Below are 18,403 nucleotides of genomic sequence, written 5' to 3'. Positions count from 1 at the left end.
TTGAAAATAACACAGTGATACCCACGCCTCTGTCAACAGGGAATTCAAGCTCGAAATATCCCTTGATCGCTTGTGAACTAGCTGTAACAACCGTAGCGTCTGCCAGAAGGAAGAGATTGCCCACACCAGCCTGTGAAACGTGCCTCTCACTCTGAATATGGTTCTTCCCCATACAATCACCCAACTTAACCCTCTCAGCATTCTCTTGAATCCTGAGGCTTCTGGCACCTATGTCAACACCTCCAAGTCGCAGATATTCTTCTTTCATACTCCTCCTTCGGTTAAACCTGCAGTCACTCGCATTCTTGGCTTTCCCTCTTCAGCCATGTTCTTACTTTCCATATACTTTTCCATTTTTTTATCTCCGGATGTCTATTGTGTTCTGCTTTTATTTGGTAGCCTTCTCCTATTGTAAACATGCCTTTGATTTGTGGCCCCATATTAGGGTGTCCGAACCTTCTTTTATCTCTATTTTCCTTGTTGCCATTTCCTTGTCATAAAGTTCCCATTGGGGTGTTTCTGGTGCTTCTGGCCAATTCTGTTGTTGTTTCCACTTTCTCCAGTATCCTTGTGCTTCTAGGCACCAATATTTTTGTATTATGTTGCCCTCGTGGAGGTTGGTGAATTGGCGGATTTCTGCGAGCTGTGGCTGGTTGCTAAGTTTTTCCCTCTGTTGCCACGCTCCTTCCCAGAAGTTGGCTTTATCCCCTCCTCTAACTTCCCAGAAGCTATGTTTTCTGATTAGGTCCCTGTTGGCACTGGCGAGATTCCAGATTGTAGAGCCTTTCATCTCATTTTGGCTTCTCATCTTTCCTTTGAGGGACTTGGGCATATCATATTTTCTCTCCCATAGTTTTTTCCAAAGATCTACCCCTCCCTGTATCCATCTCCACCACAACTTTTCTCCCATTACTTGATTCAGGATGTAAGGATCACAGAGTCCAAGGCCTCCTTCTTTTAGGTATTTTCTAAGCCAGCTCTAGGATAGAAGCGCCCATTTCTTTGTTGTACTGGGCCCTTGCCATAAAAATTTTTTAAACATGTTTACCATTTTCTGGCAAACTATTTTAGGGGTGGCTTGGCTGGTTAGTTGGTATATCGGGATGGATTGAAGCACTGATTTTAGTAGTATTATGCGGCTCGAGATGTTCAGCGTTCTAAATGTCCAGTTTTTCATTTTCCGTTGAATCTTACCCATCAAGGTATTCCAATTGGCCACTCTGTTTTGCTGGTCGTTTAGTTGGATACCTAGATACTTTGTGGAAAAATTCCCAATTATGAATCCCATGGATCTTGCTAGGAAATCTTGTGAGGGTGTTGGGGTGTTGAAGAAATATATATCCGATTTTTCTTTATTTATCTCTGTCCCAGAGGCACTTGTGAAGTCTGTGAGAATTTCCATTATTTTTCTGGCTTCTTTGAGCGTTGCCTATCCATATAGCATTACATCATCTACAAATTGCTGGTGGGTTAGAGGGAGATCATTCCCCCAGAGTCTTAGGCCCTTATATTGTTTGCTGTAGACTTTTGCTTTGATGTATCTTCCTAGACCTTCGACTGCTAGGATAAACAAGAAAGGTGATAACAGGTCACCTTTCCTGAGCCCTCTGGTCGCATTGAAAGCTTCTGTAGGTGATCCGTTAAACAGGATTGACAGAACTGGAGTGGTTACCATTGACATTACCCAACTTATCCATCTTTCATCGAAGCCAAATGCCTTTAGGATTTTTTGGAGATATCCCCAGTTTAGTCTATCGTAAGCTTTGGCCAAATCTAATTTTACCAGCATCCCTTTGGTTTTTGAATTTTTCAATGAGTGTATTGCTTCTTGTGCCACCACTATGTCATCTGTTATTTGTCTGCCTTTGACAAACCCTGTCTTCTCTTGGGATATCAAACTAGGTAGTATGGGTTTTAGTCGATTCACCATTATTGTAGCTAAGATTTTATATATAACATTGTAAAGAGCTATAGGTCGGAACCCTTGTGGTTCTTCCGAGTTCTCTGTCTTCGGTATCAGGGCTAGAAATGTAGCATTCAAGGCCGAATGCATTCTTTTTGTGCATCTGAATTCCTCTACTACATTCACTATGTCTTTACTCATGAAGGTCCAAGTTTCTTGGAAGAATTCTACAGTGAATCCATCAGGCCCAGGTGATTTATTCTTTGCCATATTTTTTTAATACCTCCTCCACCTCCACTTTAGTTATTACTCTTAATAGAGCCAAGTTCGGATCTCTACTAACTAGGTTAGGGATATGTTGAATAATTTTGTGAATTTTATCCTCCCTTCTAATATTTGGTTATGTTAGAAGCCCTTTGAAATGTTGAACAAGCAGATTCTCCATTTCTTCCTTTTGTGTTAGCTTATTGCCTTGCTGGTCCATTAGGGAGAAAATTATTTTCTGATGTCTATGCTGTACCATTGCTTTATGGAAGAATTTCATGTTTCTTTATCCTTCTTTTAGCCAGTGAATTCTTGACTTTTGTTTCCAAAGGATTTCCTCTTTTTTTCTCATTTCTTCCAATTTATTTATCACTAGTCCCTCCTCTTCTGCAAGCTCTTCGCTTCTTCCTTCCTCAATGATATTTTGTTGTACTTGCTTCATCTTTATTTGGAGCATCTCTTGTTCCTTCTGTATGTTCCCAAATTCTTCTTTGTTCCATTTCTTTATCCTCCCTTTTAGGTCTTTTAATCTGAGTTGAAAGGTGTGCATTTGGTTTCTTCCTTCCATCACATTCTTAGTCCCTCTCCACCATTCCTTCATTTTATCAATAAAGGTAGTTTCTCTTAGCCAGAAAGCCTCAAACCTGAAGGGTCTGTTCTAGTTCTGTTGGTTCATAGCTATTTCTATTTTAATAGGCCAATGGTCTGACCCTAAACATGGGAGGATAGTTGCTTCATAGAAAATATCTTTCTTGATGAAGTGTTCTGTTGCTAAGAATCTATCTAGCCTAAAGGCTATCTGTCTGCTTCCTCCCCTTCGATTGTTCCATGTGTATTTTCCACTTATGGTTGGATATTTACCAATTTTAGATCTACTTGAAGATCCCTGAACCTCTCCATCTCCGGCTCTTCTCTCTGTAGACCTCCTTTTTTATCCTCTACTAATGTTGTCAAGTTGAAGTCCCTTGCTATTAGCCATAGTTTCTCCTCATGGAATTTTCCTAGTTGTTGTATTTGAAGGAGGAAACTTCCTCTTTCTGTTGGAATATGATGACCATATATTGCAGTGTTGAAAATTGCAATAAGAAATGCTAAAAATAGCATTGCTATAAATAGTATTTCAGGTACTATTGTTGGACATAGCAACAAGGAATGAAAAATGGAAATGCTAAAAATAGCATTGCTATAAATAGTATTTCGGGATAGATTCCAATTTTAGTTAGTCCCTAAACTAAAATTGAGAATTAAAATTTGAATTTGATCTTAGCAGTTGTTTGTAAAATAATTAATTAATTCATCTTGAGTTAATTAGTTGTAGAAAATCAAACATGAAGTCTATGTGAAGACATGCAACAATTTCCCCTTTGATTGAGGAAGTTATCCCTTGATTAAAGGAGATCAGGATGAATTGTACTTTGAGTTGTAATTAGTTAACTTAGTTAACTAAGTTAAGTCTAGTTAGATTAGTTCCAACAGTTTGTGGAATTGATTGTGAGTTCAGTTAGTTAATGCATGCATGCATGTAAGTACTGCACTTCAGATAACTGAATATTCTCTCATAAATAACTCATGCATGTTAGTTCAGTCAGAGACCCAGTTGAGATCAGATGATGGGACAGTGTACTATCAGTTGGAGGATTTTTCCTATATAGGAAACTCATCCATGCAGAAGGAATTATCTCCTTTAGGACTGCACAGTTACTTTTGAGTTTAATGTGTTGTGTGAGAGGTAAATTCACACAGGTGGCAGCATTGGACCCCAAGAGAAACTGCGCAAGGAAATAGGAGGCTTGGAGGGCAAAGGAGAAGGTTTGTGAGAAGCCTTTGACTGTCTATGAGCAGCAAAGGGATTGTACTAAGAAATGGATAGCTTGTGAGCTAAAGCTTTGGGTAATCCAGACATATTTCCACTTGTATGATAATACAGAGATCGAGGTTTTATCTGAGGCTTTCCCCAGAGTATTCTTCTGTTTTCATGTGTGATTGCTTTCTCATTCTCAGTTATATGTGTTCTATTTGATCTTGCTCAAAATCGATTAAGCTTCTGCAAGTTTGTTGTAGAAGTATATCTTGTATTTTTCTTTAGTATATTGCATAATCTGTTGATCTACAGTGGGAAATTCTACTTGGTATCAGAGCAAAGGTGATCAAAGCAAGGAACAATATACAAAGAAGGGATAAGTTCTAAGTTTCAAGTTCCTGATTATAGAATTCAAATTTTTATCACATCTGAAATTTCCCTAATGGCGTTCAACGGTTTAAGACTCGAGTATGCCTTTGATGGCTGCTCAAATTATATAGCCTGGAAGGATCGCATGGAAGAAGTATTAGAGGACAATGGTCTAAATGATGTCATTGATCAAGAAGTCCCCAAGCCAGCAACGGCTAATGATACAGAATTGGCGGAATGGAAGAAATGTGTGGCTAGAGCGAGAAGAATCCTCGTGGAGGGAGTTCGAGACCACATTGTCTCGAGCCTCCATGGGAAGGAGACACCATTTTCAATGTGGAAAACATTGAAAGATCTATATCAGAACAACAGCGATCAGAGGAAGTTGGCGCTGAAAGAAAAGCTTCGGAAAATCAAGTGTGAAAAGGGCGACACAATATCTACATATCTGAATAAGTTCATTGTTAGGTTCCTATACCAATAGGTGTCATATTTCATGATTGACTGTTAAAATGCCAAATATGATCATCCTTTCCATGCTGCAAAGGTTCCATATTTCCCAAAAATAAAAAAAATTAATAAATAAAAGAGGGTATTCCCTAAAAGAATAATCAAAGGGCAAAAGAATGAAATGGTCAAGAACAAAGAAAATGAACCCCAAAGAAAGCACCAGGAAAGTGTGATAGTCCAAAATGCCACTACTATCCTATTTTTTGCAAACAAGTTCAGAATGTGCAATTAGTGACTTCTGTCACACTTCATGGATGGCCCAACAGCTCAATCTTGGCCTCCGCATGTTTGAATTTACTTGCTTTAGAGATAGAGAATAAATTCTGTCCAAACAATTCAATCTTGGCAGACAAATAGTTAGGTAGAGAAGCAAAGGGTCTCAACAGCTAAATCTGAGCCCTTGGAAGAAATAAGGGCAGACTTAGATAGGGTGGCAACTAAAAGAAAATAAGAGAATCAGGGTTTGCTAGTTCAAATGTACCCAAACAAAATGAAGAAAAAAAGTTAGGTGTAGCAGAATGGGTAGGTAATTTTGGTGTTGCAGAAGCAGGTTCATGAATATTATTGTCTTTCAAAGATGATTCATCTCAAGGGTATCATATCTACCTTGGAAAAATATGGTGACAAATTAGATGTTGCATGTCTAACTTCCCCTCATTCCTCTCACAACAATTACTCACTAACCTCCCCTAAAGAGATTGAGATCTACTCAATACTCTCAAATACCCTCCATCTTCATGTAAAGATTTAAGTAAAATGATATTTTTCTTAAAGAATAAAGCCACATTTCTTGTGTAAAACATTTATCTTCTCTTAAGCCTAAGTTATCCAACTTTGCTGCTTAGAAACCCTCTCATTTCCCTAAGCCTAAGTTCTTAACTCTACAACTTAGCGCTTCCTCTCAAGACCCATATTAATTCCTAACATATATTATATAAATCCCTACATTAAACTCCTCCCCCTATTATATAAAATAACATAAAAGTCCCGAAAAACCTAAATATCCCAACCCTCGGCTTAATATAGCTATATACTAAGGTTTATGGGAATTATTGGTTCAACTGGAACCATATAACAACCCGCCGCGCTCAAAAAATATTGGATTTGTTTAACACCTGGTTAAATAAATAACTGCGCCTGCAAAACCCAATAACCAAATGTTATAACCCAAAAACATTACAAAACCTTGAATATTATATGGGCGGGACCCGCGCCATACCTCCCTGCCAGCTCCTTGTCCTGTCAACCGTCGGATCCGATCCTGCAGATCGGACGGCTGGTATGCATATCACGACCTCCCCAATCACCAAAAAGTTAGGCTCCGGGAGATCGGTGGTTTTGTTTTCATACACATTCCACGCATTGCCTCCATAGTTCATCGCGTCCGCTCCGCCCAAAACTGCCATTACCCAACAAGCGGTGCGATAAAACCATAAACCACCCTCACTCCCCGCTGCTGATGTCATCACCCATGTCAGCACCCACTTCAGCGACCACCTTACCACTGTGTCATCCGCCCTGTCCGCCACATCAGCGCCAAGTCACCTCCCGTACCCTCCGCTACCTGACAAAGATGACGCCATTTTGACATCACCCAACCAAAGCACGCCAAAGTCAAAATTTTTGTTAAAAAGTCGTTAAACGTCACTTTTTGTCCATTTCAATTTGTTTCTTTTGCACAGTGTTTGCATGGTTTTTGATGTGCAAAACGCCATTTTCGCTGCATAGTCCGCCACCCAGTGAAATTCGCTCCACAGCTTGGCTCCTCAGCTCGGTCCGCAACCCACATTGTGCATAGGGCGTACGTAAAAATTGCCCGCAGAACCAAAATTCGAATGAAAATCACAATGCTGCCTCTAAGCCTCTGCATTAACATCACTGTCTTACCCATTTTTTCAAAGAAATCCTATGAACTGTGTTTCCCTCTACAATTTCACCCATTTAGCTAAAATTCAAGCGTGTTTTAGTCTGCAATTTTCACGTAAAAGCCTACCAACTATCATTTTACCCTACTGTTGCTGCAAAAGCGCCTAACTCTAATTAAAAAACTCATAAAATAATTTGAAAATGGAGGCTCCAGTGGCCCTGAAGGTTGCCCCCTTGAATGCACCACATAAAGAGTTGGAGTGGATGCCCCTTGCTGATAGGGATTTCCAAATCAAGGATATGATGGGTGACAAGCCCCACCTTCAAGATTTTTGTGAAATTAGGAATAACTACAGAAGCAATATTGATGTCTTTGGAATTTGGGAATCCAACATTCCCATCTACTACCTCCCTTTAGTAAATGTGCTGCCTGACCTCATCCATTCGTGCTGTGCAAATTATGACCCCACACAAAGAGCAGTTATGGCTCCATATGGGACTGTCCTCTTCTATATTACCCCTCAATCCATAAATGAGATGTTGCATTTTAAGCCAACTCAGCCTCTGGCTCCTCTCACCATGAAATTCTTGCTTGACTAAGGTGCCAAACTTCCCAGTTCAGAGATAACCAGAATAACTCAATTATTCATGAAACCAGAAAGCCAACCCACGCATCCACCTCCTTTTAATCAGGTCTGGTTTAATGGAGCTGGTGTATTCATTACTGGTATGATTTCATATATTTTGGGTTTCAAAACTAGTGAGCATATTGATGAAATTGTCTTAGTGTTGATGTCCATATTCACTCCAGGACAACCCCCTGTTGTCCAATATGATTATGCCACCTTCATAGCCAATAAAATCCATGAGCAATTCATGAGCCTGGACAGAGAAAGAGTGTTCAAATACACATCCTACATATGTCATTTACTGCGTACAATCAACCTGATAGTTTTCAAATTCGCCTTACAAAGTTGAACCTCAAGGGAGAAAGGAGGTCTGTGATATTCTGGACCTCAGCATTCCATGAAGTCCATAACTCCCCTTATACATATTGTGAGTTTTTTGACTTGTTCATATATCCAGATACTTCTTTATTATTGACAACTCCTCTTGCCAGACTCTTTGCTGAAATGCAGAAAATTTTGCATCTCTCAAAGGACTACAGGATAGGTGACTGGTACTTTTACCAGAATCACATAGTGATTAGGATTTATGGTTGTGAACTATCCCCCTACAAGCTACCAAAGTATCTACCTATGAGACTGTTTGCCCTGGAATAATTCAGGCAATTCATTAGTTCAAATTTGACTCATTTCTATGGTGCGAGGAAAAAGGCATAGCTGAAGATAAGAAATCAATTGAGGCCTTTTATCTTCAATAAAAGGGAAGCCTGGGAAGAGGCCAATAATATTTTAAAGGATCAACTTATGCTGAAACAAAGCTTTCATTGGTCACCATATGACCCGGAACATTTCATAAGTTATAGAAAAGTAAAAAACAAGCTTACAGGATATGTTCACCACAAAATCCCTGAAATTCAACAATATGTAACCAACAAGAATGGATAGAAGGCACATTAGTTGAAGAGATCACTGAAGAAGAAAGCTTGGAAAAATAAATGAAAGAGCTTGAAAAAACACTTGACCTGGAATCTTTTGGACAGGTCCCTTTCAAATTGCCTCAACACATTGGAGCGGGCACATCATCTGCTACAACTTCACAACAACCTGCCCAAGAAAGTACTCCACCTACAACGACATCCAAAGGCAAAGAAGTGTTGCATTCAAAGTAGCAAGATATAATGGTAGACCAGCCAGATACATCAAAGGAACAAAGACAAGGGCAAGGTCCTTCAACACAAACAAAGGTACCTGAAATCCCTGTGTTACAAACTCCTCTCAATGAGGAAAGAGCCAAGAAAAGAGATCAGCACGAAGACACACCTATAAGTGGATCAACAGAACAGCAAGGGGAAAAGAGGCAAAGGTTAAATCCTTACTCTGAAGAGGAACTCTCGGAAGAAAAAACAGGCAACCTGAGAGGTGAGGGAAGAACCGAACAACATACTCCTCCAATTTTGGACACATCAACTAGCTCATATCAGCAAGAGCTAGAGAGGTAGCATGGTGTGGAGGTTACATCCACCAGGCCACAGAGCAAGCAAGGCTCGGATATCAAGAAAGAATTTACTGAAATAAAGACTAGAAATGAGCCAGTAAGGATCCAACTTTATAATCAATTGCTGAGAATGGCCCCCAAAAATCAACAAAGGTTAATGGTAGCATACTATATACAAGAAGGAAAAATGACCCTTAGTCACTTCAAGCCCACAATGCAGCAACCACAGTCAGCTGTTGATTATATCAGGACCAATCTGGAAGTTCTCTCTAAATACATCCACCCAATGGACCAGATTGAATTACATAAACAAACCGGAGAAATGGTGTACTCCACCCTGGAAGACAAAGCATTATTAGCTCACAAATTGCAAAATTCATTACCTAATACTTCTGCCCACTTGGAATTGGAAAAGCTTTCTTCTTTGGCTAAGGATAACAGAATTAAATCCTTAGAAGAAATTATCATAGAGCTGGGACATGATCCCAAGGATCCCAAAGGCACCCAAGCATTAATAAGAAGGAAGAAGGAAGACATTGCAGCCCTCAAAAAGCAATTAAAGTTGCTGATTACAATGCACCCTCAAACCACAGAATTTGCACAGTAGAAAGCAGAGGATGACATGATGGGTTTACTGATGAGGATGAATGAGAGATGGGTAGAAATAGAGAAGGCATTGGAGGAAGCACTACAAGGAAAAAAGGGAGAGTTGGCCTCTCAGCCATCTCAAACAACTCCAATTGTTACAGCTGCTCCTTCTATAGTCACAACAGCAGTCCCTCCTACTGACCCGACATCAACAACACCAAGCACTACATCAACAGCAGTAGCAACAACAACAGTACCAGATATCAGCATGAGAATGGAAAAGATGATGAAGGAAATAAAAGAATTAGAACTCCAAATGGCAAAACTGAAGGAAGCCAAAGAAAAACTGGCCAAGTTAGAGGTAAGCTATAATAAATCCAAAATAACCGTGGCTGAAAAAACAAGAGAGGTAAAGGCCTTGGATAATAAGGTAAAATACTTGGAAAAAGATCTTACTCTTCATAAAACTGTATCAGAAATCAAGACAATTTTGTGGACTAAAATTGGCCAGTCCATCACTGATCAATGGAGATCAATACAGACTATCCATGAACAAATTGAATTGATAGAAATAGCTCGAGTGGAGATTGAAAAGGCCAGAGCATTATTGAGAAACATGCCCGAGCAGGCCAATAGACTAATTCATTTTTTGAATACTCATACCAGAGAACAACTAGCAGCTCTAGATATCGGGGACAAAAAATGTACCATTTTGACAGTTAAAAAGGTGTTGACTATGAAGAATTTTATACAAAATATCGAGAGAAAGTTTCAAGAAATGCAGATAGAAATAAATGATTTTACAGAAAAGTTTACAGCCTTGAAGCAAAAGGGTTTACCTAGTTTGTTAACCAGCAATCAGAGGCTGTTGACACATGAACAATATGCTCACAAGGTGAATACATATGTTTCCAATCAGATCACATCATCATCGAGCACTACAGAGGACATAGTACCTCCCTCTGGACAAAACTTATATGACTAGTTGGAAAATATATTCTATATTGAGCATGAAATAACACATATTTTTGAAGTCCAACCCAATTTCTGCAGGTATACTGAAGCTGATGAAATATTGATAAAACTACAAAGACACCAGTTGCCAACAGACCAATGGTGACAGAGCATGTTAGAGGTTTTACCATGTTAGTTTTAATTATCTTTTGATCATCTGCATATAATCAAATTCAATGCACATGTCACATATCATAAAAAGGAAAAAAACAGAGGAAGGAATTCACGCCAAAACGCATTAAAGCGGAATTAGGCACAGATGACAGGGTCGGGACAGCAACGCAGGAACGCAAATTAAAGAGACAACTACTAGCCGACTTGTTGAGTTAAAAAGTCAAATATATCTGACCACCTAAGGCAGCCAATATAGCGGAAATTACTCCTACATTCATTGCGCTCTGTTTTCAATGTCATTTCTTTTTAAAGAAGTAGATGGATAAAGTTATTGCTTGATATTTTCCCTATGAGATATTTTGTAACTCTTTTTGTATAAATACCTCCTCTAGAGATGGATTGAGGGTTGGTTGGTGAATATCATTCTAGACCTGCACTATAGATTTGAGAACTCTTCTGAATAAAGATTGTTGGAATGCTTTGCTGATGAATTTGCTAGTTGTGGAATTAATGGCAGAAGAATATGTTACAGAATTCTCGTATTACCTCGTGGATCAATAAGTCTTTTTAACTCTTGTTTTACTATTCCTATGTTTTATATATAATCTATATATCATGTTCTAAATTGCAAGAAAAAAGAATAGCCCAAAATTTACTTTACTGTACTCTGTGTTCAATTCCTGTCAATTTTTATGTTTTCTTCAGGACTAGCATAGGCGGAAATTCTTGACTGCGCCTGTCTCCCTGGTTCTTACACCCTGAATATAATTAAGGAATTCTTAACTACTCCTTGGTAATATTTACACTCTTTCCCTCTGTTAGCATAATGAAATATTCTTAACTGCCTTTCATTCCCTGACTCCATTTCATCTTATTTCAGCTTGAAAATTGTTCCATGGCTAATTATCTTGCTCTGTAGTTCCTCCTTTTCCAAAGAAACCATACCCAAAAGTTTATTTTCATTTGACTCCATTAACCCAATGGCTTGAACTTCTCATACTTTGCAACCCTGTTTTATTGAATGTCACCATCCAAACATCAAACAACTATCTGCACTTCATAACTAGCCTAACATATAGCAAAACAAAGCTAAATCATAAAGAGAGAACCCTCTTTGGCTACAGATTGGCTAGAATCTGCATCTAAAAGATTGGTTAGTGGTTACCTCGAGCATATTCCCTTTTCTCAAATCTTTTGGGGAACAACCTGAGTGATATCATCATTGGCGACTCCGCTGGGGACCTGAATGACTGTGTTTCTTACTGCTGTCTATTTTCTAAAGCTACAGATGGAGCCTGAAGTTAGCCAGGCAGCCTTTGAAACTGTTTTTTCTTTGCATTTACAGGAGTAAATAAACGTTGCTTCAGTCAGTCTCCAGTCTAACTTTAGGCTTTAAACAACTGTTTCAAATATTTGATCAGTTTCCTTTGATTTCAAAAGATCTTCAGGAAATTTCAAAGTTCTTATAATTCGTAATTTCCTAGGAACATATATTCAAAGTAGTGTTCTTCAAATACTACCAGAAAATACCAAAAACAGATTTAGAAGCTGGCTCCAAAGAAGAAAGTCTGTTACACTAGATCAATTCTAGATCCAAATCCTCCAGCTATTTTTGAAAACCCTAATTTGATCTCTAAAAGCCTTAAAAGACAAGAAAGTCTAGAGAATTCTGCTGATATAAACCTTGATATACTTCAGCAAAACCTTACCCAATCACCTCCTGGAAAAGCAGCAGTCCTTTCTACTGTTGCTGTAGCCTTTTCTAGTTCACCATCATCACTTCAGAGCACCTCCTCCACTCCTCCATCCACTCTGTTTATGTTAGCTATTATCCCTGCGCTTCCAGCTATCCTATTTATACATGTAAATACGGCAAGCCGATATGCCCCTCTGCAGTTTCCTGCAAAGCCAGGGGCCATGCCTCAAGATTATCAAATCAAAATTACATATTTTGATGGCACTGGCTCCTACATAGAACAACAACATACTAAGAAAATGATGGACTACTTTGATAACTATGAAATTGATGATAACGATGTCAGGATGAAAATTTTTGTTCAAAGTTTAACCGGTGATGTGAGGACATGGTTTAGGGTACTTGTTGCAAACATAATTGCTAATCCGGATGCCTTTTACCAAACCTTTTTGAACAGATGGGAAAAGAAGAAGGACCCATTACATATCATGTCCAAATATGAAAGCTTGAAAAGAGGCCCACAAGAAACTGTCCAAGACTATTGTGCTAGATTCAATAACATGTACAATGCTATCCCTCAGAACCTTAGACCTCCACCTGACTTAGCCTTGATCAAATTCCCTGATGGATTTGATTCTAACATGGCATATTAACTAAGGGAAAGAGCCCCTCTAAGTTTAGAAGACATGCAGAGCATAGTTGTTAGTGTAGAGGCCAATCTGATCTCTAAAAGAGCCCGGGCTAGAGCTGAAAGGAGGAATCCCTTCAAAGAAGAGCCTTCTGCATTTGAGCAAAAAATAGATGCAATTATCAAAGGAATGGATAGACTGGGTGATAGAGTGGAAACCATTGAAAGAAAATCCTCTTGGGAAGGTCAACCAAGTAACACCACTAGAAATCCAAACTTCAGAAAAAATCAAAATCCTAACACCGGGAAGGCTGGCCCTGATCAGAATATCAGACCTCCATTTCAAGAGAACTATGCTAAAGCCTCAACCTCTAGTGAGCCAACAAAGGATGCTCAAATCAACCTAATGGGTCTAAATAGTGAACATCAAATCTTTTTAACCCAAAATGACCAAGAAGCTCATAATTTCAACCAATTCCAAACCAAATTCGGAGAATCATTTGATTTTAGAGAGGGATATGATGCAGCTGTCTATGAAGTTCATAAAAAATACAAATTGAGAAGCAGAACAGTAGATGTGCCTGAACCTAGCAAGCTGAAAGATACCAAGCAGCCTAAGAAAGCAAAGGATAAAACTTCCCTGACAGAACTCCCTGCTAAAACAGACCTCAACCCAAAAGAACCCACGATTGAGGACATATCAGACTTACAACCATCAAATAATCAACCATCCACCTGCTTTCCTCCAAAAGAGAATGTAAACAGCTCTCCTGAAAATAACCTCAAAGCAGATTTAGTTCATAACAGCACTCACGATGAAGAAAAAACCTCTGAAAACACAAAAGGAAAACCTTGTTTCCCGGAATACAAAAATTCAAGTGGAAAAACCTTTCAACCTAGAAACAGAAATAGGCAAGTTGAAAATAGCCATTCCACTGTCTGAATTGGCTAAACATGAGGTTTACAGAGAACAAATCAGCAGGTCACTTCAAATATCAGAGAATAGAGATGCAGTGAATGTTTTAGATGACCAACCAGAATTGATTTTTGGTCCTGAGGTAAATGGTAAAACAATAGATGGAGGAGTTCCTCCATTCTATGTAAGCTTAAACATTCATGAAAAAGCACTACATAATGCAATGTTTGATTCGGGAGCTTCCCATAATCTGATGCCTAAGTCTGTGATGGAAAAATTGTACCTAGATATCACAAGGTCATACAAAGACTTGTTTTCATTTGATTCCAGCTAGGTCAGGTGTCTAGGCCTAATTAAAGATTTGTGTGTATCTCTATGCAATACCCTGCCAAGACTATTTTAATGGATGTAGTGGTAGCTGATATCCCACCAAAGTATGGAATGCTTTTGTCCAGATCTTGGGGTGAAAAACTCCATGGATCTTTGTAGCTAGACATGTCCTATGCCACCATTTCAGTCTTTCGCCAACCAAAGAGATTGTACAGGGAAACATTGATGAAATATGTGGTTAGCAGTCAAGAAAAACCCAAAACTTTCCCATTTATTCCATACATTCGAATATGGATTCATTCATTTGATAAAATGCTGAAATGTGCCCCAAAACTAATCACAAGCTCCTAGAATCAGCACAAGCAAGAAGCATAAATGAAGAATCCACTGCTCAAGATATGAAAATTGTTGAAGTGGTTGATGCAAAAAATAAACAAGCCAAACCATATGAGTCACAAAATCCAAATCTGCCCACTAAGACAGTTTCTAAAACTCCTCATCCTAGTGGTAATCAAGAAATCTTATGGTACTTAGAGTTTGATGGGTCAGTGAATAAATTAGGAGCAAGGGCAGGGATTTGGATACACAATATGAAAAATGATCATGCTGAAGGACATGCATATAGGCTGAATTTTAGATGTACAAATAATATGGCCGAATATGAGGCCCTTTTGCTAGGTCTCAAATTGATTAAAATTCTAGGGGCAACTAAGATTTCAATTCTAGGGGACTCAGACTTGATTATCCAATAGATGAAGGGAAACTTTGTTACAAACGATCTCAGGCTAAGGGTTTATAGAGGGGCAGCAATTGAAATACTCAACACCTTCTTAGAATCTTAGCTAACCAAAATTCCGAGAAACCACAATTTACATGCTCACAGTTTGGCAACATTTGCCAACACTTGTAAGCTGCCATTCAAGCCCAACCATCACTTTACTACTGAGATTAAACACAGACCTGCTGTTCCAGACAATGTTAAAAATTGGCATGTGTTTAACAATGACACACAAATTAATAATTTCTTGACTTTGAAAGAGGAATTCTTAAGCACAAATATAGACACAAGCACCATTTGTGAAGAACAACAAATAGACAAAATTGAGAAAAATATATCAGCTGAAACAAAAAATAACATTTTGCATCCAACAATCTTTACCAACAAAAATGTACAAGAGCTGAAACATATGGACCTTGATGAAATTGCTGAGGGAGAATCTAAAGTAATTGAGTTGAAGGATAATTGTTTGCCCACAGGCTTGACTCCTTTGGAGGATATTTTTGATTCAAATGATATACCAAGAAAGCCAAAAATGCAGCCTTTAAATGCAGAAATTGAGGACTGTAATATAGGGACTGCACAAAATCCTAAGATGGTAAAATTGTCCAAAGCCTTGCCTCCCAACCAAAAACTAAAATATATTGAGTTGTTTAAAGAGTTTCAAGATGTCTTTGCATGGAGCTATGAGGACCTCAAGTCCTATGATACTTTGGTCATCCAACACATAATACCTTTAAAAGAGAATCAAAAATCTTTTAAACAAAAACTTAGAAGGGTTAATCCAGTCCTCCTTCCTCTCATTGAAAAGGAAGTCAAAAGAATGTACCAAGCTGGAATAATTGCACCTATTAGATTTTCAGAATGGATTTCAAATCTAGTGCCCACTAGGAAGAAAACGGGAGAGATAAGACTGTGTGTTGACTTAAGAAACCTGAATAAAGTTTCTCTTAAAGATAACTACCCCTTACCCAAGATGGATCACATTTTACAAAGGGTAGTGGGAGCTTCTAGGATTTCACTGCTAGATGGCTGCTCAAGATTTAATCAGATCCTAGTTCACCCGAATGATCAAGATAAAACTGCCTTTACCACACCTTGGGGAACCTTCAAATATGTAAAAATGCCTTTTGGACTTAAAAATGCAGGGGCCACATTTCAACGAGCAATGGACATAGCCTTTGCAAAAGAGATTCATGATTTTTTAGTCATATATCTTGATGACCTCACTGCTTTTTCCAAATCAGATCAAGAACATTTAGAACATCTCAGACAAGTGTTCCTAATTTGCAGAAAATATGGCATATCATTAAACCTAAAGAAATCATTGTTTGGCCTAGAGGAAGGCAAACTCTTAGGTCACATAATCTCGAAATATGGCATTAGAATTGACCCAGACAGAATACAAGCTATCCTCCAAGTGCCTCACCCAAGAAATATCAAAGAATTGCAAGTTTTTCTAGGAAAGATCAATTTTCTGAGAAGATTCATTCCCAACTTGTCTGAACTAATAAGATTGTTGAATAACATGCTGAAGAAAGATTCCAAAGTCAAATGGACAATAGAAGGAAGCCTTTGAAGAAATCAAAATGGCTCTAACTAAAACACCAGTCCTCACAAACCCGAAATTTGATAGAGATTTTATAATCTTCTCCTTTGCATCAGAACATACTATTGTTGTTGTCCTATTACAAAAAGATGATCAAGTATGTGAGAAGCCCATTGCTTTCTTCAGCAAAGCACTTAGACATGCACCACTCAAATATCAAATCATGGAAAAACAAGCTTATGCCCTTGTAAATGCCATCAAGGATTTCAGAGTTTATATCTTGTACTCTCATGTGATAGCTTATGTCCCAAATGCTGTGGTCAAAGACATTCTGACTCAAGAAGGAATTGAAGGAAAAAGAGGCAAATGGATAGCTAAAATTTTGGAATATGACCTTGAAATTAAGCCAACAAAACTGATAAAAGGACAAGGATTAGCCAAATTGATGACTAAAACCAATTTTCAAGCCCTTGACATCAATGAACTGGATAACGAACAGGAGATGGTGACTCCACAGATCAATCAAGCCTTTTTAAAATCACCTTGGTATGCTAATATAATTTATGTATTGTTAAACCTGCAAGCTCCTCCAGGGTTATCCAGAACTAAAAAGAGATTCTTGAAAATGAAAGCTTTAAAGTTTTGTATTGTAGACAATGTTTTATTTTGGAAAAATCATGAGGGGATTTTACTAAGCTGCTTAACAAAGGATGAAACTGATAAAGTGCTTAAATAATTTCATGCAGGAGACTGTGGTGGACATTTGTATTGGAAATCAACAGCTGATAAAATCCTAAGAGCTGGGTTTTATTGGCCCTCCCTGTTTGTTGATGTAAAGAAATTTGTAATTTCTTGCCATAAATGTCAAGTCTTTGAAGGCAAGAGAAAGCTCTTACCTTTACCCCTAAAACCTATTTCCACTGAGAGACCATTCCAACAATGGGGTTTAGATTTCATTGGAGAAATTCACCCTTCCTCTTCTGGCCAACACAAGTGGATTTTGACCGCCACAGATTATTTTACCAAGTGGATAGAATCCATCCCTTGTAGGCAAGCCAATGACTCAATCATCATGTAATTCCTAGAAACCAATATCCTATCTAGATTTGGCTATCCGGAGAAGATTATAACAGATAATGTTGTTGCCTTTAAATCCAAAAGAATGATCAATTTTTTCCATAAGTACCATATTACCTTAGGCCACTCCACAACTTATTACCCTCAAGGTAATGGTTTAGCTGAGTCATCCAAGAAAAGCTTAATCAACATCATAAAGAAAGTATTGGAGGAAAATAAGAAGAATTGGCACAAAAAGCTTATTAATGCGCTATGGGCAGATAGGTTAACCACAAAGAGATCTATTGGGACAAGCCCCTATGAGTTGGTTTATGGCATGGAGGCAGTATTCCCTTCATCCTTGGGAACCCCTGTGATAAAATTGCTGCAAGAAATACAGGCAGAACCCAATTACATTCAAAGAAAAATTAATCAAACAATTCATTTACAACAAAATAGAGTGGAAGTGTATCAAAGATCTTAGATTCTACAAGAGAAATTTAAGAAGACATTTGACAAAATGACAAAGGAAGAAGATTTTTTCATAGGTGAAAAAGTGTTGAAATGGGATTACAAAAGGGAAGATAAAGGAAAACACGACAAATTTTATTTCCTATGGAAAGGACCTTTTGTTGTTCAGGCTGTACAAGGAAACAACACCTACTTTTTGAGAATCCTGGATGGTACGGAAGCAGAGTATGGGCCAGTCAATGGGTGGATGCTCAAGCATTATTTTGATCCACTTTGATTGAGATGACATGACTGTATTTTGTACATAATAGTTTTTATTTTCAGTAGTTTATTACAACAACTAGATAGGGAATAAGATGTAGCAAATTTTGAGGAAAAGCAAGAATTGTGCTACTTTTTGTATGATATTCTGAGTCTGTTGGAAGATTT

The sequence above is a fragment of the Pinus tabuliformis genome, chromosome 4_1 (genome assembly GCF_031772625.1).
Source record: "Pinus tabuliformis cultivar Carrire ecotype Pingquan chromosome 4_1, CPIR1, whole genome shotgun sequence".
Classification (NCBI taxonomy): domain Eukaryota; kingdom Viridiplantae; phylum Streptophyta; class Pinopsida; order Pinales; family Pinaceae; genus Pinus; species Pinus tabuliformis.
This window is presented reverse-complemented; position numbering follows the sequence as displayed.